We start from the raw sequence: 25,944 nt of genomic DNA, 5'->3' as shown, positions 1-25,944 counted from the left end.
GAAGAAAAGAATGAAAGTCTTGATTTGCGTGGATGTAGACAGTTTGTGGCTGACCACTTGATTGCTTGTGAGCAAATATTGACATGATTAGAGGAGGTAAATTTGACACTTTCAGGGCTGAAATGTATCTTTGGTGTTAATGAAGTTATCATAGTTGGACATATGGTTGGATATTATGGCAGAAAGCCTTCTCCTGCAAAGGTGGATGCCATAAACAGGATTGCAGAGTATTGCTCGACTACTTCAGAGGTACGGAGATTTGTGGGAGCTTGTGTATTTTACATGATTTGGATTCCTCATTTTGCTCATATAGCAGATGTTCTCTATCAGTTGCTTCAAAAGGGGCAGAAATTTCATTGGGATGAGAAGCATTCAAAAGCCATGCGTAAGCTCAAGAAGCTGTTGCAATCAGCTCCTACTCTACGCAAGGCGGATTATCAATGTGGACGGCCGATCATGTTGACAGTTGATACTAGCCCTATTGGCATATGTTGGGCTGTGGGACAGGATGATGCTGATGGAAATAGGTATGCTATCCGCTTTGGAGCTAAAGTACTTAATGAGCGACAAAGGAGATATCCGCAGATCAAAAGAGAGTTGTGGGGAGTAGTCACAGTGCTGAAGTGTGACAAAGGGTATTTTATTGGAGCTTCAGTTGTTGTGGAAACAGATTGTTTGCCTTTGCTTGGCATGATTACTAGTTGCTTGACTCCAGATATAGCGATGCTTCGGTGGATTGCCTATATCAAATCATTGAATCTAGAATTTCGACACATAGCAGGGAAAGATAATCCAGTTGCTGACATGCTATCTAGAGCGAGATATGAGGATGAGGAGTCAATGCTTGCAGAAGATGATGAGACAGAGTTTGCTGCTTCTGTCCTTGTTCATGATTGTCATGTATCTACTGTTGAAGCCTTTATTGAAGAACTTTATGTTGATGAGTGGCTGCAAATTGGACAGTATCTAAGTTCATTGACTCGAAGAGCTGATTGGACAAATGATGAATTCAAGAAAATTAGAAGGAAGGCTTATGGGTATTTCTTGAAAGATGGTTATCTTTGGAAGCATCCAAGAAAGAGAGGAGGCTTGCCCTTGAGAGTAGTTTGTGACGTAGCGATGCAGATACAGATTATGCAAGAGTTTCATGAGAGCTCATGGGCTGGACATAGAGGTGTGTGGGCTACTTATGAGAAAATCAAAGAAAGATACTGGTGGAAAGGGATGTATAAAGATGTTTCTCATTTTGTGGAGACTTGCAAGGACTGCCAACTTTACTCTTTAGTGCGACATCGTGATGAGTTGCATTCGACTTATCCACTATATATGCATTATAAGTGGGTGGTAGACTTGGTTACTTTGCCAGTGGGACTTTGGCATATGAGATATCTTGTCTTGGCTAGAGAGGATCTTACAAACTATGTTGAAGGCAGACCATTGCGGACGAAGACCACCACTACAGTATGTAAATTCTTGTTGGAAGAAATATTTTGCAGGTATGGATGTATAGGCAAGATTACAGCTGATCGTGGAGAGCTAGATGCAGATGAAGCTAGAGAATTCTTCTCACGGCTTGGGATTAAATTGGCTCTTACTACTGCCTATAATCCAGAGGGAAATGGCAAAAGTGAAAGAGGACATCCGCCAATAGTTAAAGCATTAGCAAAAGCTTATAGAGGTCGGATTGGAGATTGGCTGAGATTACTACCTTTTGCATTGTGGGCTGATCGCTCTACACATAGTGTGACTACTGGATACATGCCTGCGGAGTTAATGTATGGGCAAAAACCTGTCACGCCTACTGAAATTTGTGCTCTCACTTGGAGTGTTCTTCCGTGGCATGAGAATTTATCAAGGGAAGAGCTTCTAGCCCTTCGGATTCGTCAACTAGAGAGAAGGACAGAAGATGTGCAGCTAGCCGTTGATCGTTTGAAGGCAGCCCGTCTCAGAAACAAGGACAGGTTTAATTTAAGGCATCGCTTGAGACCTAGAGCCATAAAAGAAGGAGATTGGGTTCTAGTCTACGACAGTAGTCTAGAAAATCAGCATAGTAGCATGAGAAAAATGGTTCAAAGATGGTTTGGACCGTATGAAGTAAGACAGGTTTTTGACAATGGTACCTATGAGCTGGCTGAATTAGATGGAATAGTACTGAGGGTGCCTATTGCTGGAAAACGAGTCAAGATTTTCAAGAAAAGAGAAGATGAAGAATATGCACTTGAAGCATTGACAGAAGAAGAACAGGTAGAAGAAAGACAAGCAGAAGAGACAGAAAACATAGATAATGAAGCTGATGGAGAAACAGGTCTACTAGAATCAGAAGATGGACTCGACCTGTTTGTGGACATGGATGATCCTGGATAGTTGGCCCATCCGGAGGATGCGCAGGTTTAGAGGGGGTGGATGTCGTGCTGCTGCGCATCCGAGTCGTATACACCTCCATTTCTTTTGTTGTGCATTTGTGTTAATTTCTGCGTGTGATTCATTGTTTGTGAGATGCATTTTGATAATCCACATCCAATGTATATATTCCCTTAGTGCATGCGTATGATTTTGTTTGGATGCATGATGTGTGTGTATTAGAAAAATATGAAAAACTGATGCCAAAGGACATTATCAAGCTGATAATTTCAATGATGATCTTTAAGAAATGATGCAGGACATGCATATGATGCCAAACAAGGTGACCTTTGAAATCGTCATTAATGGCTTTGCCAAAGCAAACAGAGTTAAAATGGTGCTGGAACTTCTGGATGAAATGAAGATTATGGTGGTGATGACATTTTCGAAGGCACTTGAGCAAGCAGATGTGCAGTGGAGTAGTTCTCTTGTATTAGGAATTTTAAGATTCCTCAAAAGCACAAAAGCTTCTTGGGTTTTTTTTACTGGGGGAAAGACACTGCTGGACTCATGCTAAAATTGGTTTTCTAATCGCTGTTTTGGGTTGGGGACAGCCTGCTTTTGGTAACTCTCGCAGACTCTCATGACTCGGCTTCAGCAAACACAGACGCCTCCCCTAGTTATGGCTGGAACTCCCCTTCCTTCAAGGCCATCCAGGAGAAAGTAGAGCGCCTTGTAAGCCAGGGCCAGCATTGCGGCAAGTCCCTTGCCGAGATCGCAGATTACTTCTTGGAGCTTAAGCAGAGCACGGTGCTAGACCGGGAGCGTCAGTATCAATACCCCCAACAGCCATCATCGGATGATCGGTTGACTGCCCTTTGTTTCACCTTCCTCAAGACTAGCTACGAGGCATCCGTTGTAAGTGGCTCCCTCTTCCTGTCTCTCTTGCAGGCCAAGCATGACTGTGTCAAATTGAGCCAGGCCCTCCTCAACCTCGCGCCGCTTCTGGTGGATGAGCATGGCTCTAACATGCATGAGCAGCAAATTGAGTCTCTCTTCAATTTGGTGAATGGCCAGGAGACCTTTCAAGATTCATTGAGAGGTGCCCTTGATTGGGTTTGGAAAAGCTGCAGGGCTGCTAAAGAAGGTGAAGTGAAGGATAAGAAGAACACCCTCAGTAAGAGAAAAAGGGTAAGGCTCAGGAGGCCTCTGTATAGGATCAAGGTCAGGTTCAAGGATAGGTTTTCTTCTGGACATGACAAAAGTGACTGCACAGAGAAGAAATAGCCTGTGTGGGACAGAGTTTTGGGAAAAGGGCATCTGAAGAAGTAGCAAAAGCTTTTAGACACGCTGACAAGTGAATACACTGCACTCAAGGAACAGTCATGAACTGTGAGATCTGAATCTAAGGGCTTGCATAAGCATTTGCAAAGTAACAAAAGCCTGGTGAGAAGGAGCTGGGATAGGAGACATGACATTATCCTTGTTGAGGAAATCACTGGGCAACTTACCAAAACCCAGAACGATCTCAATGGAAAGTTGTCAGGTATTGAAGAGCAGGCATTTGCTTTCTTGAAACTCATCAACTGTGCAAGGTGTCTTTTTTGGGGGAATCTTGCATCTGATTTGGGATCCCCAAGTACTCTATAGTGTACAATTTTAGAATACGGAGTAAGATGACCATTCCTTGCAGCCTGGACAAGGCTGCAGATCAGGTGTAATCAACTGATGGCTTTAGAAAGAGTATACAGATTCTCAAAGTTCTGTGCAATCAACTGATGGCTTTAGAAAGAGTGTACAGATTCTCTAAACAAAATTCTATGGGAACTTCCTGAAGCAGCAAAAATCTCATATGCATTTTTGGCAGCCATGCTTATGTGGATGGTTCTTTGGTCAATTTTTGTTGCTCCTGATATGAGACAAGCAGTGGCTATGGGTGTCTTCAAGAGGTTATGCTAGAAAACAAGGAATGACTATTCTTATGCATAAACAATCCCAATTGAGTAACCTTGATGCTCAAAAACAGGAGTTGGATTGCTAAAAGTTTCTGCTGGTCTGATGTACCTGCTGCTGTTGTGATCTGAATTTGATAGAAAATCTCAGAAAGCATCTGAAATGAGATGTGTGGAACAACAGAAGGTTCACTGAACTAAAGGACATGCTTGATTGGATTAGCAAAGTAAATGACATCATACATTTGAATGTAAACAAAGTGATACTTTCACCTAGATGCAATGCTGACTAAGAGAAACTTCAGTTTATTCTGAACATGAACTTCTTGTAACTCATTTGACAAACAATATAATGATCTTGGCATCAAATATTGTGTTATTGAGATCTTCTTGTTAGTCTTTATTTCTTGCTGTACCTTGAACCCTGTGCTCTGCAGCCCTTGCATGAACTTTACGACAACGAGTAGAAGGGTTATAGCATCTATACCCTTTTTGCTGCAGAGAGTAACCAATAAAGATGCACTTCTCAGCTTTTGGATCCAACTTGGATCTCAACTCATTTGGCACATGTACATAGGCAATGCAACCAAAAAATTTTAAATGAGAAATATTTGGTTTCCTACCAGTATACCTCTCCTCTGAAGTCATCCCATGTATTGCTGCAGTGGGAGTCCTGTTCATTATGTAGACTGTTGTAGCAACTGCCTCAGCTCAATAAAAATCTGGCAGGTCTTTTTCATTGAGCATGGCACGAGATACCTCTCCAATATGCCTATTTTTCCTTTCTGCAATTCCATTTTGTTGTGGGGTATGACTGCATGAATATTGCTGCTTTATGCCATGCTCCTGCAAGAACCTTGCAAACTCATTTGAGAGGTATTCTCCCCCTCCATCTGACCTTAGGCATTTTATTTGCAGGCCTGTTTCTTTTTCAACCATAGCTTTAAGAGTTTTGAAATGCCCAAAAACTTCACTTTTATTTTTCATAAAATACACCCAAACTTTTCTGCTATAGTCATCAATAAAAGTAACAAAATAACGACAGCCTCCAAGAGATGCAGCTTTAGTAGTCCACACATCAGAGTGGATTAATTCCAATGGCTTCTTACTCTCTTGAACATGTATAGGAAATGGTTTCCTTGCCTGTTTTCCAAACTGACAGGCTTCACATATCTTATGCATTTCTGCAACCTTGAATTTAGGCAATCCTGCAACAATGTTTTGGGCCTGCATTGATTTAAGTCGATGTACATTAACATGACCAATGCGTTTATGCCAGATATCAATATCTGCAACTACACCGGTCCCATGTGCAAACATTCCTACACTCAATTCAGACATGTCTACATCCAACGTAAACATTCTGCCCTTCTTCTTTCATTTTGCTATCAAGCGACCTTTATTTTTCATATCCTCAACAAAGCATCCATGAGGATTAAATCTGACCTGCAAGCCCTGCTCAACCATTTGACCAACAGAAACCAGATTCTTGGTGATATTCGGGACATGAAATACATCGGACAGGTATTTCTTTTTCCCATCGTGCATAGACAACAGAATTTTTCCAATCTGCACAATAGGATGTGCAGTATCATCACCAGTCTCCACAAATCCTGGTTTTTCCATTTTTCTTGCATCCTCCATCCATTCTGCATGACCTGTCATGTGGTTTGATGCACCTGAGTCAACATATCACACATCGTTGCTTTCTTCTGCACTTGTCACAGAATTGTTCAAGTGCTGCACCATAAACAAATGCTCATTTCTCTCATCACCCTGTCTACTAGAAGATGCATAATTCCCTTGTTGCAATTTCCCATTCATGATGTCATTCTACTTTTTATAGCAGTCTTTAGCCATATGACCCATTTTACCACAGTAGTAGCATTCAACATTGCTCTTTGCATTTTGGCCTCTTTGCCATCCACCACGACCTCTTTGGCTCCTCCTGCCTCTAGAGTTACCACGTCCTCCTCCATAGGACTGGTTTTCTTGAGTTTGCTGCATATTCTGATTTCTACCATGGCCTTCAAATCGGCCTTCTCTACCTCTGCCTCTACCTCTTCTAGCATTTGAGTAGAATACAATTTCTTTTGAAGTTCCTCCTGAAGAAGATGCACCACCATTTCTCTGCTCCTCTGAAATTAGAAGAGCAATCAACTCCTCAAAATCAGGAAATCTTTCACGGACGGAAATGGATGTTCGAAACTGTGCATAATCCTTTCCTAGACCATTCAAGGTCACAGAAACTAAATCATCATCTTCCACTGGCGACCCAATGGAAGCAAGTGCATCTGCAATCTTCTTCACCTTCATGTGGTAGTCATTGATGCTCATATTTTCTCTTTGCACATTATGCAACTCTTGCTTGAGCTGCATTTTCTTGGCTTGAGTATTTGTGCTATACATTTTTGACAAAGTATCCCATGCCTCCTTTGGCGTACTTGCATCCTGAATATGCACAATCATAGAGTCTGAAATACTGATAGACAGCCAATACATAACTTTTCTGGATCTCTCATGCCATGCTTTAAATGCCTGCATTTGTTGTTGATTGGGAACATCAGGAAGAACTGGTTCTTCTTCATTTCGTGCAACAAATTCCCAATATCCTTTTCCCATAAGGAAATTCGTCATTCTAAACTTCCATGCTTGGAAGTTGTTCTTGTCAAGCTTTTCAGTGACAATCTGTGAGAGAGAATCAGATGCCATTACAGAATACTGCAAAAAATTCTGTCACTGCAAAAAACACAGCTTCACCCTCACAAGGGCAAATCTGTAAAACTGGCGAAAGTGGTATTTGACCACACAGTCACTTCCTAGTGATAATTTTGCATCAACAGGCAACAGGCATGATTCTGTAACTCCCAATGTCTCTGCACACAAGCATACGATACAATCTCTGTGGTAACTTTTCACCGACCTGTAGAACAGTGGTTGCACAGCATAAAACAGGGCCTTTTCCTGAGTGCGTGCAGAAAACTTTCACCTTCAAAACAGGCCCCGAAATGTCCTCAAATCAAAAAAACAGGGTCGCCTAGGGCTAAAGCCCTATTCCGCAGCATATACTGCCCTCTTGCTTCACCGCGATGGGCGTCTCAACCTGAGACAATGCACTCTTGCAATTTCTGACTGTGCTACCTGCAGAGATCTGCTTCCAAAATAGAAAATGAAAGCAACACTGCTCCTCTTACCAGAACACCGCGAGCTTGGCTTGCTTTCTTGAGCTCCTTACCACGAACAAGGCTCTGATACCATGTCAAGATTGTGGGAGAGAAGGAAGGAGACTCGCACAATGGGGGAATACACACAGAGGTGGAGGCTGAAAACAGTTTTCCTCTTCTTAGTTGTGTAAGCCAAAAAGAACTCTCATACAAAGAAATAGAAGAACCCTATATATGGGTCTCAAACCAAACTCAACTAACTAAGGTTGCATACTAACTGAGCCACGAACTAGAGTAGATAAGGATAGCTATCATGTAGCTATTATTCATGGGTGGTGTACCAACCACATCTGCAACTAACACGTCGGTGACATAAATGCACAACGGTCACCCTGGCATATCACGAGTGGAGCTCGATATCTCAACACATACCATTGGAATGGTAATGAAAGTAAGGAGGGCTATGCGGCTATGGCTATGTGAGCACAAAGAGATGAGAAATTTTGTGGAATGAAAGAAATAAAATTACCATGGAATAAAGAGAAGAAGTTGGGTGTTGGGTGGCTATGGTTGGGAGAATATGGGGGCTCTATGGCTATGGTTATGCTTAGAAGAAAGAGAGAGACTAGGTGCTATGTGGCTATGACTAGGAGAAGTTGGGGGTTGTGTTGATATAGTTGTGTGATGATGGAAAGATGATACGATTTATGGAATGGAGGTAAGAGAATGACCATGGAAGAATGAGAGAAGATGGTTGATGTTGTGTGGCTATGGCTAGGAGAAGCTAGGGCTATATGGCTATGGATAAGAGAAGCCAAGAGTACAGAAAGCTAAGAAGATTCATGGAATGGAGGTAAGAGAATGACTAAATTAAAAGCATGTCTTACAGAAGTTATCAAAAATGAATTTTTAAACTATACATGTCATAAGAATAAGTTTTTTTTTGGGGGGGGGACTCTATTTTTGGAGATATTTTTTTTTCAAAATTGGGTCACCTTTTTAGAAGCCCAGTAGGATCCACCTGGCATGGGATGGCAAAAGGGGGGGGGGGGGGGGGGGCACATCAAGAATAAGCATATAAGTGGTAGGAAGGACAAGGGAAAAAAGGGAGTGGAAAAAATGTGCACATCACCCCTCTCCTATTGATCCACCTCAAATCTCTTGTCATTAGAAGAGTCATTAACTCTTAAGCTAAAGGGCCCATTTTGAGTCCATATTTCTCCTAATGCGTGAAAAGAAAGAGGGAATGTTTTGAGAGAATCATGGAAGCTTGACGAGAAGTTTCTAAGCGGCGAGAAGGCATTAAGGGTAACAAGTGTATGCAATGCCTTTGAGGTTCATTGTTAATGAATGATAGACAATGAAAGTACTAAGATATGAAAGGACAAACACTACCTGAGACTACAAATATTTTTTCAAAATTTTTAAATAAATTGTAGCACAATTTCTCTCTCCTCAATTTCTTACAGGGCCAAAAAGTGACCTCAAATCTTCCCTAATGATATTAAGCATAAAAGTGGTTAATTAGAGGTAAAATCATCTTTAATTTATTTGAGCTTAGAATCTATATTTCAATTTTAGCTTGGAAAAAGGGGATACTAATTTGAATGTAAATTTCTAATTTTTTTTGTAGTATGTTTACCCCAACTCTTAAAGAGTTGACATTATAAGTGATATAAAGTTTCAAATTAATCATGTCTTACCTAGTTTATCGTCACATTGTAAGATTTGAAATTCATTAGAAGTACTCAAAATTGAATTATCTTTTGCTTTATATCCATGTCCCATGTTTTACCTACACAACAAGATAAGCAAAGTCTTAACAAACATATACTTATTTTAAGCTTGATATAAATATTCCAAGTAATATGGACTTCACATTAACATATATCAAGTTTTGATGTGTTCATATTACTAATCTAATTTTTATTTTAGGCTATCCACCTACTTTAATTGAATTTTTATTTTAGACTATCCATCTATTTTACTCTAATCCAAAAAAAACAATGAATTAGTTTCCTTTAGATTTGTCTATCCCACACTATTACACCCAAGGTTTTTTCCTAGTGTGCATATCTCAATGAGAATTCCATCTCACTACATGTAATATATTTCTCCTATAGATACAAGGATACTTGTTTCATCAATATTTTATCTTGGTTCCAATAAAGAAACTAAAATGTTGATCTATGTTATGGAAAGTAGACTTTACTTATTATTTTATGAGTTTTTGTAGGTTTAAGGCTAAGAATGTGATAGGGATCAACTTATACCATGGGATTATGCAAGAGATATTATAGATAATATTATAAAAATAATATGATTTTAAATTTATTTATTTGTAGATTCACATTGTCTTTTTGTCACATCATCATGACTTGTACACATAACCACTGTGCTCTGTGTAACATTGATTGCATTGTGCTGACTAGATAGTTGGTAGGGAACTAATATGTTTAGTGTTATAATGAGTAGATTATTAGGGGAAATGATTTAAAAAAATATTTTTAAAGGTTAATTGAGTATAAATAATCTTTTAAAAATTCTATATAATAGATATAATATATAGCAATATGTATTTACATGATATTATTATTAGTTTATTTATGAATTACAAGTTTAAGCTTCTTTAATGATACTTTTAGCTAATTTATTGATATTTAATATTAGTACTTTATTTATTTTAATATCTCTATACAAATAATATTAAAGTATTAGCTTTAATGTTCAGATATCGAGCTCTACATGAGCCAGCATCCACTACACACCTTGGTGTTGTGGCATGCTATTATTCACTGTCATCTTTGGTGACCAACATGAGGATACACCAATGATTCTATAGATGGACTACACCCATGTAATCTAGCCTTGGTTATGGCACATTTATCGTGCCACCTCTTCTTTCTTTAGTGGATTCATATTTAGTGACTACATGCACATACATTGTGGTACTTTTATATTAGTCTTTTCTTATATTATAGGCTTATTTCTTTTTATGGAAAAAGTGAAAAATAATTAGAAGAATATTTCTCACTATTCTTGTGTGAATCTAGAAAAGGTAAAGGTATAATAGATACAATAATGTACAAGTAATCCAAACTGTGAATATACTAACTAGCAAGATGACAAGATTGATGTCGTATATCTCGATTAGTTAAAGAGTATTACTAGTAGCAGATGCAAATGTAAGTACAAACAATGTTAATGATATAAGTATGAGAATGGTCATTCTAGTACATGAGTATCAACTCATGTTGAGTTGACATCTCAACAATTTCCCTTACCCATTCTCTCTCATATTCTCACTCTTTGCATCTATTTTTTCTCTCACTCATATATGTTTACATGTGTGCGTGAGAGCATGTATTCACATATGCATACATGTGCATATCAAGTCTCCATTGTATTTATGTGTGTGCTCTTGGCTTCTTCACCTCTCTTCCCTCTTATTTATTTTTATGGCATCAAAGCTGTCACATGGCTACAGAGAGCTCCAATGAAGAATGAGGTAAAGGTGTTGGAGCACAAAAGTAAGCAAGTAAGAAATGGGTAAAAATCTCTTCCACCTTACTTGATTTGCCTTGGACTATAGCCCCTAAGAGGTTGTGAAAGATCTTGGATCTATCAATGTAGTGATTTATGATAATGATGTTGTGTATGCATGCTTAGGTGGACTTGGGGATAAATACAAGAGCTTCAGATCATCTGATATCCATGATTTTGCAAAGTTGATTTCCATGTTGATACATGAGGAGAAGAACCTTGGCTTAGATCTCTTTTCTTCTCAAAGTAAGAACAAATCTAAATATGTATTTTACTCTATAGTAGAGATACAATCATGGTAGAGACCAAGGTGGTGGTCAAGGTCAATGTTATGATGCACAACAAAATAGAGGACAGCCCTAAGGAAAGGGTTTTCAAAGAGGCCAAGATGAAGATTCTAATAGGCAACATAATCCTAGTGATAGTAGAGCTTGCTGGCATTGTGGTCAAGAAAGGTCAATTTCTAAAAACTACTTCAAAAAGAAGGCTGAAATTAGAAATGGGAATAAGTAGCGAGGTAATTAGGCATCCATTAGTAGAAATAATGATGAAAGAAGTGAAGAATTTTTTTTTATGTAGCACTTTATGAATACTATGAATATTGATGGTTTATCAAAGAATGATATATGATATGTAGACTTAAAAGCCTCAAACCACATGACTTGTCATGGAGAGTGGTTTAGAGAGATGTGTAGTCCAAGGTCTCCAGGCTATGTGGAGACAGTGGATGATACAGCTCACCCCATTACTCATACTAAAAATGTTTTTTTGAATAAGAAGGATGGTAAAACTAAGTACTTGACTGATGTATCACATATACAAATACTACAAAAAGCTTGATTTGAGTTGGTCAAATGGTAGTGGTTAGATAGTAGAATGAGGATTGTAAGTTCAGATCACATTTGTTGAGAGAACAAGCTCAATACATTTCGACATTGATGATGGTCCTCTTGGCTAGATGGGTCTACATGTCTACACTTAGCACATTGGTGGTCATTATGATCCACACATGGCCATTGATGTATCACTTATTATATTTAGTTTGTTACACTTGCCTATAGTTGGCATAGTTATAGTGCCAGTTGATTAGTATAGTCGGTTATACATTGTTTGACTTGTAGGCCACTTTTCTTTATGTTGTATCTTATATATACTTTAAGTACATTATATTGTATGTGGAAGAAGATGAAAAAACTAGCAATAAAACAATTTTTCATCAATCTCTCCTATTGTGTTCTTGAGTGAACTTCCTCTTGTGTGTATGGTGTGTGTTTGGTATAGTAGCTCAAGCAAGTCCCCCCACCATGTGATTCTTCACATGGTATTAGAGCAATGCCATTGAGAGAGGCTAGTTTTGAAGGCTAAAGTGAAGGAGAAGAAGCTTGAATTTGAGCAAGCAAGCAACGAGGAAGAAGCTCTCCCATTCTTTCACTCTCTGTCTTGGATAGTGCTTATGAAGACATTGAAAGTAGGGCAGAGTGAAAATCTCAGATTACTATGAGATTTGGTGTGTGACAAAGCACTATATATTCTTGGGAATTTGAGGTCATTTTGGGGTCATTTTGGGCCTTGTTTTAAAGCTGCAAGGTTGCAGATATTTGTTTTATGGTATACTGCAATTTTAGTTGTGTTGATTGAAAGTCACTGCACATGTTATAGATTTCTACTTTGTACATTGTGAGGTGTTTGTTGGGAAGTAAACACAAGTTTTTTTGGTAAACAAGTTGTAGATTACATGTATTATTGAGCAATCAATGAAAAAGGCTACTTGGTATATTGTTGTACACTTATTGTGAAAGATTGTAGGAGAGTAGTTGATTGTTTTGTATCATTCTTGTGATAGTGACAGAGAATAGTGAAAACCCCATCATTGAGAAGCTGGATAAGAATAACTACCCATCATGGAAGTTCTATGTGACAAACTTCTTGATTGGAAAATGCCTTTATAAGTTTGTTTTAGGTGAAGAAAAGGAGCCAAAGCTGAGTAACTGTGTGATATTCGTAATGATAAATTACAGTAAGGGAACTATGCATCGTCTTCACATAGAATGAAGAAAACAATGAGCATTTTTTTCTTATGAAGCATATGATGAATGTTGTTACATGAAAGAAAATACGTGATAACATATGGTATGTTGATTCAAGTGCATCTAATCATATGAATAGTCATGTTGAATGATTTAGAGAGATGTAGGATTTACAAAATCCAATTCATGTGTAGATGGGTGATGATTCATGCCATTCAATTTTACACATTGAAAAGGTTTCCTTATCCTTGCATGATGGCCAAACAAAGAGTTTGTCAAATATATTACATGTGCCAACAAGTACAAAGAATTTAGTGTTTGTTGGCCAAATGGTAAAGCAAGGGTTGCAAGTTTGATTTAATGCAAAATGTTATTTTTTGTAGAATATTCTAATGATAAGTGCATGTCGGTTTCAAAAGGAAGTAGAGTTGGCTGCATATTCACATTAGATGTTGGATTTCTTGCTATGAATGCTAAAGGAAAATGAGTAGTTGCAGATATTAAAACATATCATAAACATATTGGACACACAAATGTGAAAAGGTTGAAATTAATGAAATCCTAATGATTGATTACATGATTGCACCCTTTTAGAGTTGCATAATTTCACAAAATGTGTGAAGCATGTTAGTTTGGTAACCAGGAAAGAAAACCTTTTTCTCATGAAAGAGATATGAGAGAAAATATACTTATTCTACATATAGATATTTGGGAATCTACACAAAACATATCTCTTGGTGATAGCAAATATTTTGTTACATTTATTAATGATTGTTCAAGAAAGCTATGGGTATATTTTATGAAGGAAAAGAGTAATGTATTTGAGCACTTTAAAACTTTTAGGGTTGTAGTTGAAATAGAAATAGGCTTGAAAGTTAAGTGCTTGAGGTCATATGGAGGGAAAGAGTATCTTCTCTAATGAGTTTAGTTACTTCTTGATATCTCATGGAATAAAAAGAAAATTTACTTGCAAATATATCCCATAGCAAAATGGGGTTGTAGAAAGAGAAAATAGGTATATTGCAGAATTTGTACAAGCATTGATGGCTGAAAAAAAATACCAAAAAATTCTTGGTCAGAACGTGTTCATATTGTTGTCTATATTATGAACAGAACTCCCACAACTATAGTTCATGGGATGACTCCTCGAGAATATTTTACAGGGCAAGAGGCCCAAAGTGTCATATTTGAACGTGTTTGGTTGTATTTCATATATTTATGTACCAGATGAGATGCAAAAGAAGCTTACTCCAAAGGATAAAATATGTGTTTTTATTGGATACTCTTTAGAGCAGAAAGGGTTTTGTTGTTATAATCTTATCACAAGTGAGTTTAAAGTGAGCATGGATATTATTTTTTATGAGATGAGCAGTTTTTATGCATGTAATGGTGATGCATTAGATGTTGATGATGATCATGATAGTTATATAAAGAAAGAAAATCAAGAATCACAGAGCCTTAATGGATCAAAAAAGTCATTTGATACTACATCTACAACTAGCCCTTGGTATGGGGGACTAAGGAGTAGCCCCAGATCTTCAGGTAGATCTAAAAGTGTTACATGGTAAAGAAAAAAAAAAGAATAAAGTTTTGGATAGTAACAATACATCTACTAGTCATTTGGGATTTGATGGAGATTGTAGTGGTTTTGAGATCTTGGATGATGAGCTTGGTATCCCTTGAGTTAAGATACTAGGTGTACAAAGCATACATAGTAATGTAAAGATTCCATTGAGTGATCCAATGGTACATAGGTCTAGCAAGGTCACATACCCTATTAAAAGATTTGGTTTGAAGGTTATGCAGCTTACCATTATACTTATATAGTAAAGGTGGTTGAGGATATTGAGCGCACTTGCTTTGAGAATGCTGTTGGCCATGCTCAATGGGATGCAACAATGGATGAGGAGAAATGGATGCATTAGAAGCTAATAATACTTGGGATTTGGTTCCATTTTCTAAGGGCAAGAAACAAAATCAAGCATAATGCAGATAGTTTTGTTAGCAGATATAAAGCTAGGATGGTTGCAAAAGCCTATGCTCAAACATATGGCATAGATTATGAAGAGATATTCACTCCAATTGCAAGAATGGAAATTGTTAGATGCGTGATTGCTTTAATAGTAGCCAAAGGTTGGAATAGGAAACAAATGGATGTCAAGAATGTATTCTTGCATGATAAATTGCAAAAAGAGGTGGAGTAGCCAACATGTTTTGAGGATTTGGAGCATCCCACATTTGTGTGCAGCTTAAAGAAATCAGTCTATGACTAAAGCAAGAAACTACTGACAAGATCAAATAGTATCTTGTCAACATTAACTTTTATGTTTCTGTTGTTCACCACTTACTTTATGTAAGAAAGGGAGATACATGCTTGGTCATCATAGTCATCTATATGGATAACTTGATTATTGTAGGTGATGGTGATAGTGGAATTGCTAAAGTTAAGGTATTTTTGAAGAAGAAGTTTGAGATGAAGAATTCGGATGATTTGAGTTACTTTCTTGGTATTGAGGTAATTAGATGTGATGATGGTATATGGCTATCCTCCCAAAGGCAGTATGGCTTTGGATATATTATCCAAGTATGGTATGACAACATGTAAACCTCTTTCAGTGCCAAATGTGAAGTTGAGTGCTAATGTTGGGGATGAGATAGAAGGCCCCACCATGTTCAAGGGAATCTAATTTATATGACTATCATAAGGCCTGACTTGAGTTATACTATTGGCCTTGTCAATTAGTTTATATAGATGCCTAGAAAGCCCCACTTGGATGCAGTTAGACATGGAGGTATGTGAATTCGACTTTGCATTATGTACTTTTCTACGAGATAGGTAAGGATATATAGGTGTTTCAATACACAAATGAAAATTGGGTTGGCAACATATCTGATAGAAGATTCATGTTTTCCTTAGTAGTGCAGTAGTTATATGGAGCAAAAAAAAAACCTATAGTTGCTTTATCAAGTATAGAGGCTGAGTATAGAGATGATGCTATGGTAGCATGTGAGGTGGTATGGCTATAAAAGTTGTTAGTTGATTTGGATGTGCAAGGATATGATCCAGTTGTCATTTAGTGTGACAACATGAGGAGCATATAGTTAGCTAGGAAGCCAATGTTCCATGGTATACAACACATTGATGTGCATTACTACTTTATAAGAGAGAAGGTACTTGCAAGATAGATTAACTTGGTATATATCAACACACAAGATTAGATTGTTGACATTTTCACAAAGGCATTGGGTGTAGAGAAGCTTCAAAAGTTTTAAAGCTTAGTTGGAGTTGTAGAGATACATTTGAGCTTGAGGGGGAGTATTGAGATGGCAAGCTCAACACATGCGGACATTGATGATAGACCATGTGACTAGATGGGTCAGTGGTCTTGGCCCTACACTCATGCCTAAACCTAAGGGTGAGATCATTTCCTCTCTTTGGTGTATGATGTTGGCCCTCCAATCATGACTTGAGCTGAGGTGAGATTGATTCCTCTCTTTGATGCACTCAAGCTTTGCACATGGGTCAAGATGTTCCAACTCTTGTTCGATTATCTCTACCATGGCATTGAGTTGATGATAGTCTGGAGAACACCGATAAAAATTTAGGTCATGGGAGTTCTCCTTGTGTAAGATAGTTTGTTCTCTCTTGGAGATATCCTTGGTGTAGAGCTTGGCCCTGCACTCATTCTTGGAACTAAGGGTGATATTGTCTCCTCTCTTTGGTCCACTGAATTATGGAATTGGCAGCAAGATGTTTCAAATCATGCTGGATATCTCTATCCTTGCCGCACACCTTGCCGCACAGAGTGTAAGATAGTTTAGAGAATACCAATACTAGTTTAGGAGATGGGAGTTCTCCTTGTGCAAGATAGTTATCTCTTTCTTGGAGTTCTCCTTCGTGTGGTTCTTAGCCCTATACTCATGTGTGCACTTGAGGGTGAGATTTTTGGTCTCTTTGATGCACGAGCTTGGCATTGCGGTCATTCTAGGACCTATGTGTGAGATTGTTTCCTCTCTTTAGTACACTCAAGCCTGGCCTTGTGCTCATGCCTAGACATGAGGGTGAGATTATTTCCTCTCTTTGATACACTCAAGCCTAACACTAGGGGCAAGATTTTTGAGATATTGTTGGATATCTCTAGCATGGCATTGAGTGTAAGATAGTCTGGAGAAAAGTTATATAAATTCAGGACATGTTCTTGTGGTGCAAGATAGTTTATTTCTCTATTAGAGATCTCCTTGGTGTAGAGCTTGGCCCTACACTCATGGCTAGACTCGAGGGTGAGATTTTTTTCTCTCTTTGATGCATGATATTGGCCATGCAACCATGCTTGGACCTGAGGGCAAGATTGTTTCCTCTCTTTGATGTACTCAAGCCTAGCACATGGGGCACGATGTTCCAAATCTTGTTGGATTATCTCTACAATGGCAATGAGTCCAAGATAGTGTGGAGAACACTGATACAAAATTAGGTCATGGGAGTTCTCCTTGTGCAAGATAGTTTTCTATGATCTCTTGGAGATCTCCTTGGTGTAGGTTTTGGCCTTGCACTCATGCTTGGACATGAGAGAGAGATTTTCTCCTCTCTTTGATCCACTTAAACTTAGCACTTGCAGCAGCAAGATGTTTCAAATCATTTTGGATATCTCCAGCCTCACATGGAGCGCAAGATAGTTTAGAGAATACCAGTACTAGTTAAGGACATGGGAGTTCTCCATATGCAACATAGTTATCTCTCCCTCTCTATCTCTTGGAGATCTCTTAGGTGTAGATCTTGGCCTTGTCTCATGCCTTGACTTGAGGGTGATATTGTTTCCTCTCTTTGATGCACTCAATCTTGGCACTAGGGGTAAGATATTCTAAATCCATGTTCTTGGAGATATCCTTGTAGTCATGCTTGGACTTGAGGGTGAGATGGTTTCCTCTCTTTGATGTACTCAAGCTTGGCACTAGGGGAAAGATGTTCCAAATCTTGTTGGATATCTCTAGCCTACTGAAACTAAGTGCATGATAGTCTTGATAACATTAATACAAATTGAGGACATCGGGTTTGTCTTGGTGCAAGATAAATATATCTCTCTTGGAGATCTCCACACTATCTTGGAGATCTCCTTGGTGTAGAGCTTGGAACTAGGTGTAGAGCTTGGAACTAGCCATGTGCTCAAGCTTGGAATTGAGAGGAAGATAGTCCCAACTTTATCCTGGGGCAAGAGAGTTCCAACTCTTATTAGATATCTATTTGGGGCACAGCTTGGCCATACACTCAAGCTTCACAAAAAGACCAAGATAGTTCAAATTTTGTCTTCGAGGAAGTTAGTTGAAACTTTGTCTTTAGAGTGAGCTTGACCACACGACCAAGCCTAGTCTCAATGAAAGTTTGAGATCAAGTTGGGCTACATGAGCTTAATTTTTGAGTATTGAATTTCAAGTTTTTGATTTCCTAGCTCAAAAATATTTAAACTCATTGCAATTCAAATCTTGAATTCCTATCTTAATTTTGATTTTGATTTTGATATTCAAATCTTGAATTCCTATCTTAATTTTGATTTTTATATTTAAACTCATTGCAATTCAAATCTTGAATTCCTATCTTAATTTTGATTTTGATATTCAAAAATTTTGAAATTCAAAATTTTATCCTAAGTATGATATATAACTCTAGCAAAGCATTTTCTTGTTTTTACTAAGATTAGGTTTTGTTTTCCCATCTTCCACAGTTTTGGATAAGGCTTGGATTTTCCCACTAAGGTCCAAATTTACAAAGATCAAGAAATCATGCAAAGTAAACTAGGTACATCATTGATTCTTTTAGTCTGGATGTTTCTACAATAAATAAAAATGAAACCTTTTGTACATAAATAGAAATAGCAGTATAGTTATGTTGCTTGAACTTTGAAGGCTTGGTTGTTTGGTTAATTGTAAACCTATATAAAACCACACAAAGAAGTAAGTACTGTCAATTGATATCATTAACTATTAATGATATGTGAGGGATGGTGTGTGTCTCTCCATAGAACATATGAGAGAGAGAGAGAGAGAGAGAGAGAGAGAGAGAGAGAGAGAGAGAGAGAGAGAGAGAGAGATGAGTGGAAGAAAGGCACATGGAGAGAGAGCAGTTATGTGTGGGTAAGAAAGAGAGTGACAAGGAGATAGGGAGTAAATATATGTAGAAGAGAGAGTGACTATGCACAGGTAGATAAGAAAAAGGGAGTGACAAGGAGATAGAGAGAGAGAGAGAGATGTATGTGAAAGAGGGAGACATGCACACACACACACACACACACACACACACACACACACACACACACACACACACACACACACACACATAGATACACTAACATTGCAAGCTTGAGTTTAGGACACAAAGAGTATATGTGTGTTTTAGACCTTAAGAGGATGAAAACAAGCTAATGAACAACTCCTCAAATGACATAGAAAGTGTTGGAACAAAAAGAAGAAAATATTGGAATGAGCCTGACTTAGAAAACTAGTAAATGTAGGTTAGGAAAGTGATTAATTTTGTAACAAGCATAGGTCAATTTTCACAACTTTATCACACTAAACCTAAAACTTAGATTACTTAAATTTGACAAGTATTAGGTTAGTTTTTAATTTCAAAGGACAAATAGATGATCTCCAGACTATTCGAATTTTGCTCGTTCGTTTGAATCATCTAAATTTGATGCCATGTTGGTCATGATAATTGTACCAGAGTTGTGGGTCATGATCTATAAAAAATTCAAAATCAAAGATTCTGAAGGAGCCTCAACATGCAATCATGGTCTTTTTAAAGGGTTGAGCCCTTCTACAAGCATTTTGACCTTCAAGAGAGAAGGCAAAATTTTTTAAAGCCTTGTTATAGAAGGCCAATATAAAAAAATTTCCCTCCTTCACGAAAGGCAAGTTTTTTCTAACCTTGCTTTAGAAGGGAAATTTTTAAACCTTGTTTTGGCCCTGGCCAAAATCCAATGCCAAATTTTGAAGGCTCGTAAGTCAAAGTCGCCGATCAAGCATTGACCCAAAGGTAGTACACTCAAGTAGTGTTCATTTTTTAAAGTCCCCTGGAAACGGAAAAAGTGCATTTCTTATTGAAGGGCTTTTTCAAAATTTTGACCTTTGATAGACATGTATTCTAAAATTTACATTTCTAGCTAATAGAATAGTATTTGAGAAAAAAATTAATAACTATGACATTTATATAAGCGATTTTGTTGGTTTTCATGTTCATTAATTTACAAATATCTAATCCCAACATGATAGAATATTTAAAATTTAGTACAACATATGAGTAACTATTTGGGCATTTAAAAAACTATAATGCTATCACAAATTTTTTTTTGCAATGCCATGACGATGCTTAAGCTCAATCAATTAAGATAATCTAGAAAGGCAACAAGATAGCTCTACAATCATTTATAGTCTCAAATGAAATGGCAATACAATCAAAGCACACCATTACTTATACTTTCTTATATCAACTCTATTGTTGCCACATTGCGATGAGCTTTTAATCCATCCTGTGTAGCATATTGGCATTGTAATCAACATCTGTAGGGTCCTTAACACCATTGTATGAAAGAAACATGAGTTGATTCAAGCTCTCCAATGACAATCTATTGCGATCATTGGACTTTATATTTTGGAGAAACCTGTCTCACAATCTATCGTGCTTTCAACAATGACCAAGCACGCATGCCATAACTTTTTCATCTCTACAAAGACTTGATAAAACTCAATATCATGCCCACATAATTGCCAAGCAGCATGCATACTTTGCCTTGGACATGTTTTTTCTAACTTCACCATGAAGTCTCCATACTCAAGCTTGCATGCATCAACATCAACAAGTGTCCCAAACTTTTCTAATAAGGCATCTATCCATATTGCACCCATTGTAAAGAATCCATGAATATCATGTGGATAATCCTTTATACTAAATATCTTTGCAGCCTTAAACAACTTTATATCAGCAAAGCTTGCATATAGTGCAAACATAACCTTCTGTACAAATTGCTTGCCAATTTGAATACAGTTATCCCAAGTCACCAACTGCACACAATTATCCTTAGGTCCCAACTAGTTGTTATGAAGACGATGCCTCTTCATAGCTCCTGCATTATTGGTCAAAAAGTACACATATCCATCTTTGATTTGTTGATAAAACTCTGTGAAATATTGTGTCCCATGACCAAAGTCCCCCAATAAGAAGTGCACCTCAAGAATATTGATAGTAACAATAAGCTCAATACCTATAGAAGTAATGTCTACTTGTTCAACTTGGAATTTTTTATTCAAAATATTTAAATATTGTAGCACATCTACGTAAAAACTAAATTTTAAATGAGGTGAAAAATGTATATAACTCTACACTTTTCCTCACCCACTTGCACAAAAGAACTAGAATAAGTGTTACAAGCCTTTCACCACTTGTCCTCTAGAGAGCCAGCGAATCTCATGCACCTTCAGAAGCTCATGAGCTAGTAGCCCAAATTCAGCAGCTAAATCTTTCAATTCAGCATTCCTCTAATAAGAACTATTAAACCATTTGTAAGACTTTGGAGCTATTTCCTCTACTACCTCAAAGATAGGTAATGTAGATAATGCATCATTAGCTGCCAATGCACCTCTACGTGCTATACAATGGACACCAACTAAGTATGGCACCTCTCGAGCCAAATTAGTTAAGTAGACCATTTTCTTGCCCAACCATTACACTACATTGATCAGTAAAAAAATCCTACAAGCTTTGATTATGGTAAACCAAAGCTTTGTAAGAACTGTGAAAGGCCATCATACAATCCTTGTGCTATTCCATTTTGTGTCCTTAACAATGCAACAAATCTATTGCATACATGTCCATTGCCCTTATCACATAAATATGTGATACATATGATCATGTGGTGATCACTAGACACATTTGTGCTTTCATCCACCATTAATGAAAAAAAGGTCTTTCACTAATCTCTTCCTTTACCTTTTCATGCAAGTATTTGTAGCATGCCTCCAAAAACATATGAGTTGAACTTAAAGAAAGATATCATGCATAACTTGCTTGATTGGGAACTTATGGTGCCCCAAAAAATACTAATTCTTCAACATTCTTCTAAAAGCCAGAAAGTGGCTTATTCCTAATAGTAATGAAGTACATGACCTGGAGTAGCACTTTGATCCATGCAACCCTTTTATCCACCTTTGCTTGATCCATGATCTGGATATGTGTGTCAAGGGTCAAAGTTGTTCTTTTCTCTTTCTCTGCCCATTAGAACTTTGCTTTCAAAAGTTCTTTAGATTTTTCATGCACCTCCAATGATGGTCATTGAAGAATTATGCTACTGACATTAGCGAAAACATTCCTCATCTTAAAGTGCATGCACATCTTACATCGGATTCTTTGTTTTCCATCTACATCATGTATGTCATAACTCCATGGAAGGTACACTTTCCAATGTTCTTGATACACATGTTGGCCCTTTGTTTTTTTTGTAACAAATCCTTCATAGTCCAAAACTTCATCCACTTGTGTCTCATATTGTTCTCTAATTTCCTATATATTTTGCATCACGTTGAAATTTTGTTCCATCATGCCATTGTCATCTTCCTCCTCTTCTCACCTCACATTGAGGTCCACACTCACATTCCTTCTCAGAAGTGTATATGTGTAAGAGCTTGGATGTGGAACATCAAAGTCCACACTACTAATAGTCACACCCTCTCGACTTTCTCTTTCTCATAAAATCCATTGAGAGGCTTAATTAATGAAAATCCTTTTTGGGACGACCAATTCATGTTGAAAAGGCCATAATCCCAAATGTAGGTAATCATTATCAATAACAATAATATCATGAGTTGTAAAAATCCAACAATATGTATAAAAAGTGAAGAATAAAAGTGATTTTATTCATTTGCCAAATTAAAATCATAAGTCCTCTTCTTCTTTTACGAAGAAAAGAGAAACAAAAGAGATGTGAGTGTATTCTTGCCAGTAAGTATAAATAAAGAAAGGTTTACTACTTGCATACTTGTTAGCCTATTGTTGAGGTCCCACCATGAAGATAAATGAGACAATTTGGTGACTATGCTTAAGGACACAAGGAAACAAACCAATGTGACAAGCTCAAGAAGACATTAATCATGCTAGATATTTATGAAGAGCATACACACTCAAAAGAGACTCAAAGAGAGGCTATATGAAAAGAAGATGCCCCTTTCTTATTAAGTTGTTTGAATAAAACTAGGCCATCTCCATATATCTGTATATGTGAGAGTTTTTGAAATGCATGGATCTATAGCATGTGTATGGTGAATGATAGATGTAAACAAGACTCATGAAGATATAGACATGACAATTGTTTATTACACAAGTGAATTAGGTTCCAAGATTGAGACTTGGACTCATAAAGAAAATCTTGTGCATGCGGACAATGACACAGACACTTGAATGAAAGGAAAAAAGTACCATGACATTGCATTTAAAATGAAAGGCAAGTACAATGCTTTATAGGCTTCAGGAGGGTAGGTAGCACTTTCCACCATTGTGCTTATGGGATTGAGCAAGCTTGCATATCCTTAGCCAAATTGCTCCATACAAAGGGGCTACACTTTGGGTGTGATCCCCTATTTCTTAACGCCCCTCCTCTGTTGAGATATCAAGCTCCACTCGTGATATGCCAGGGTGACTGTTGTGCATTTATGTCACCGACTTGTTAGCTGCAGATGCGGTTGGTACACTGCCCATGAATAATAGCTACATGACAGCTATCCTTATCTACTCTAGTTCGTGGCTCAGTAAGTATGCCACCTTAGTTAGTTGAGTTTGGTTTGAGACCCATATATAAGGTTCTTCTATTTCTTTGTACTAGTGTTCTTTTGGCTTACACACCTAAGAAGAGGAAAACTGCTTTCAGCTTCCACCTGTGTGTGTATTCCCCCATTGTGCAAGCAAGAAAGCTACAAGTGAGACTCATTCCTTCTCTCCCACAATCTTGACATGGGGTATAAAATATTGAAACAAGATTTTGCACCGTATTAGAGCCTGGTTCGTGGTAAGGAGCTCAAGAAAGAAAACCAAGTTCGTGGTGTTCTGATAAGAGGACCAGTGTTGCTTTCATTTTTTGAGTTTGGGAGCAAGTCTCTGCAGGTAGCACAGCCGAAAAGTGCAAGAGTGCATTGTTTCAGATTGAGAGACCCTTCGCGGTGTAGGAAGAGGGCCTTATTTTTGCTGTGCGACCACTGTTCTACAGGTCGGTGAAAAGTTACCGTAGATATTGCATTGTATGCATGTGCGCAGAGACATTGGGAGTTACAGAATCATCCTTGTTGCCTATTGATGCAAAATCGTCACTAGGAAGTGACTGTGTGGTCAAATACCACTTTCGTCAACTTTGCAGATTTGCCCTTGTGAGGCTGAAGCTGTGTTTTTTGCAGTGACAGAATTTTTTGTAGTGTTCTGTAATGGCGTCTGATTCTCTTTCACAGATTGTCACTAAAAATCTTGACAAGAACAACTTCCAAGCATGGAAATTTAGAATGACGAATTTCCTTATGGGAAAAGGATATTGGGAATCCGTTGCAGGAAATGAAGAAGAACCAGTTCTTCGTGATGTTCCCAATCAACAACAAATGCAAGCATTTAAAGGATGGTATGAGAGAGTCAAAAAAGTTATGTACTGGCTGTCTATCAGTATTTCAGACTCTATGATTGTGCATATTCAGGATGCAAGTACGCCAAAGGAGGCATGGGATACTTTGTCAAAAATGTATAGCACAAATACGCAAGCCAGGAAAATGCAGCTCAAGCAAGAGTTGCACAATGTGCAAAGAGAAAGTATGAGCATCAATGACTACCACATGAAGGTGAAGAAGATTGCAGATGCACTTGCTTCCATTGGGTCACCAATGGAAGATGATGATTTAGTTTCTATGACCTTGAATGGTCTAGGAAAGGATTATGCACATTTCCGAACATCGATTTCCATCCGTGAAAGATTTCTTGATTTTGAGGAGTTGATTGCTCTTCTAATTTTTGAGGAGCAGCAAAATGGCGGTGCATCTTCTTCAGGAGGAACTTTAAAAAAAACTGTCTTCTACTCAAATACTGGAAGAGGTAGAGGCAGAGGTAGAGGAGGTCGATCTGGAGGCTGTGGTAGAAATTAGAATATGTAGCAAACTCAAGAAAACCAGTCCTATGGAGGAGGACGTGGTAACTTTAGAGGCAGGGGGAGCCAAAGAGGTCGTGGTGGATGGAAAAGAGGCCAAAATGCAAACAGCAATGTTGAATGCTACTGTTGTGGTAAAATGGATCATATGGCTAAACACTGCTATAAAAAGTAAAATGACATCATGAATGGAAATTTGCAACAAGGGAATTATGCATCTTCTAGTAGGCAGGGTGATGACAGAAATGAGCATTTGTTTATGGTACAGCACATGACCAATTCTGTGACAAGTGCAGAAGAAACCTACGATGTGTGGTATGTTGACTCAGGTGCATCAAACCACATGACAGGTCATGCAGAATGGATGCAGGATGCAAGGAAAATGGAAAAACTAGGATTTGTGGAGACTGGTGATGATACTGCACATCCTATTGTGCAGATTGGAAATATTCCTTTGTCTATGCAGGATGGGAAAAATAAATACCTGTCGGATGTATTTCATGTTCCGAATATCACCAAGGACCTGGTTTCTGTTGGTCAAATGGTTGAGCAGGGCTTGCAGGTTAGATTTAATTCTCATGGATACTTTGTTGAGGATATGAAAAATAAAGGTCGCTTGATAGCAAAAGGAAAGAAGAAGGATAGAATGTTTACATTGGATGCAGACATGCTTGAATTGAGTGCAACAATGTTTGCACATGGGTCTGGTGTAGTTGCAGATATTGATATCTGGCATAAATGAATTGGTCATGTTAATGTA

Source organism: Lygodium microphyllum, chromosome 25, assembly GCF_053477565.2.
Source record: "Lygodium microphyllum isolate KBCC chromosome 25, Lygodium_microphyllum_v1.1.10, whole genome shotgun sequence".
NCBI classification, from domain to species: Eukaryota; Viridiplantae; Streptophyta; class Polypodiopsida; order Schizaeales; family Lygodiaceae; genus Lygodium; species Lygodium microphyllum.
The sequence above is the reverse complement of the archived record's forward strand: the minus strand, read 5'-3'. Positions refer to the sequence as shown.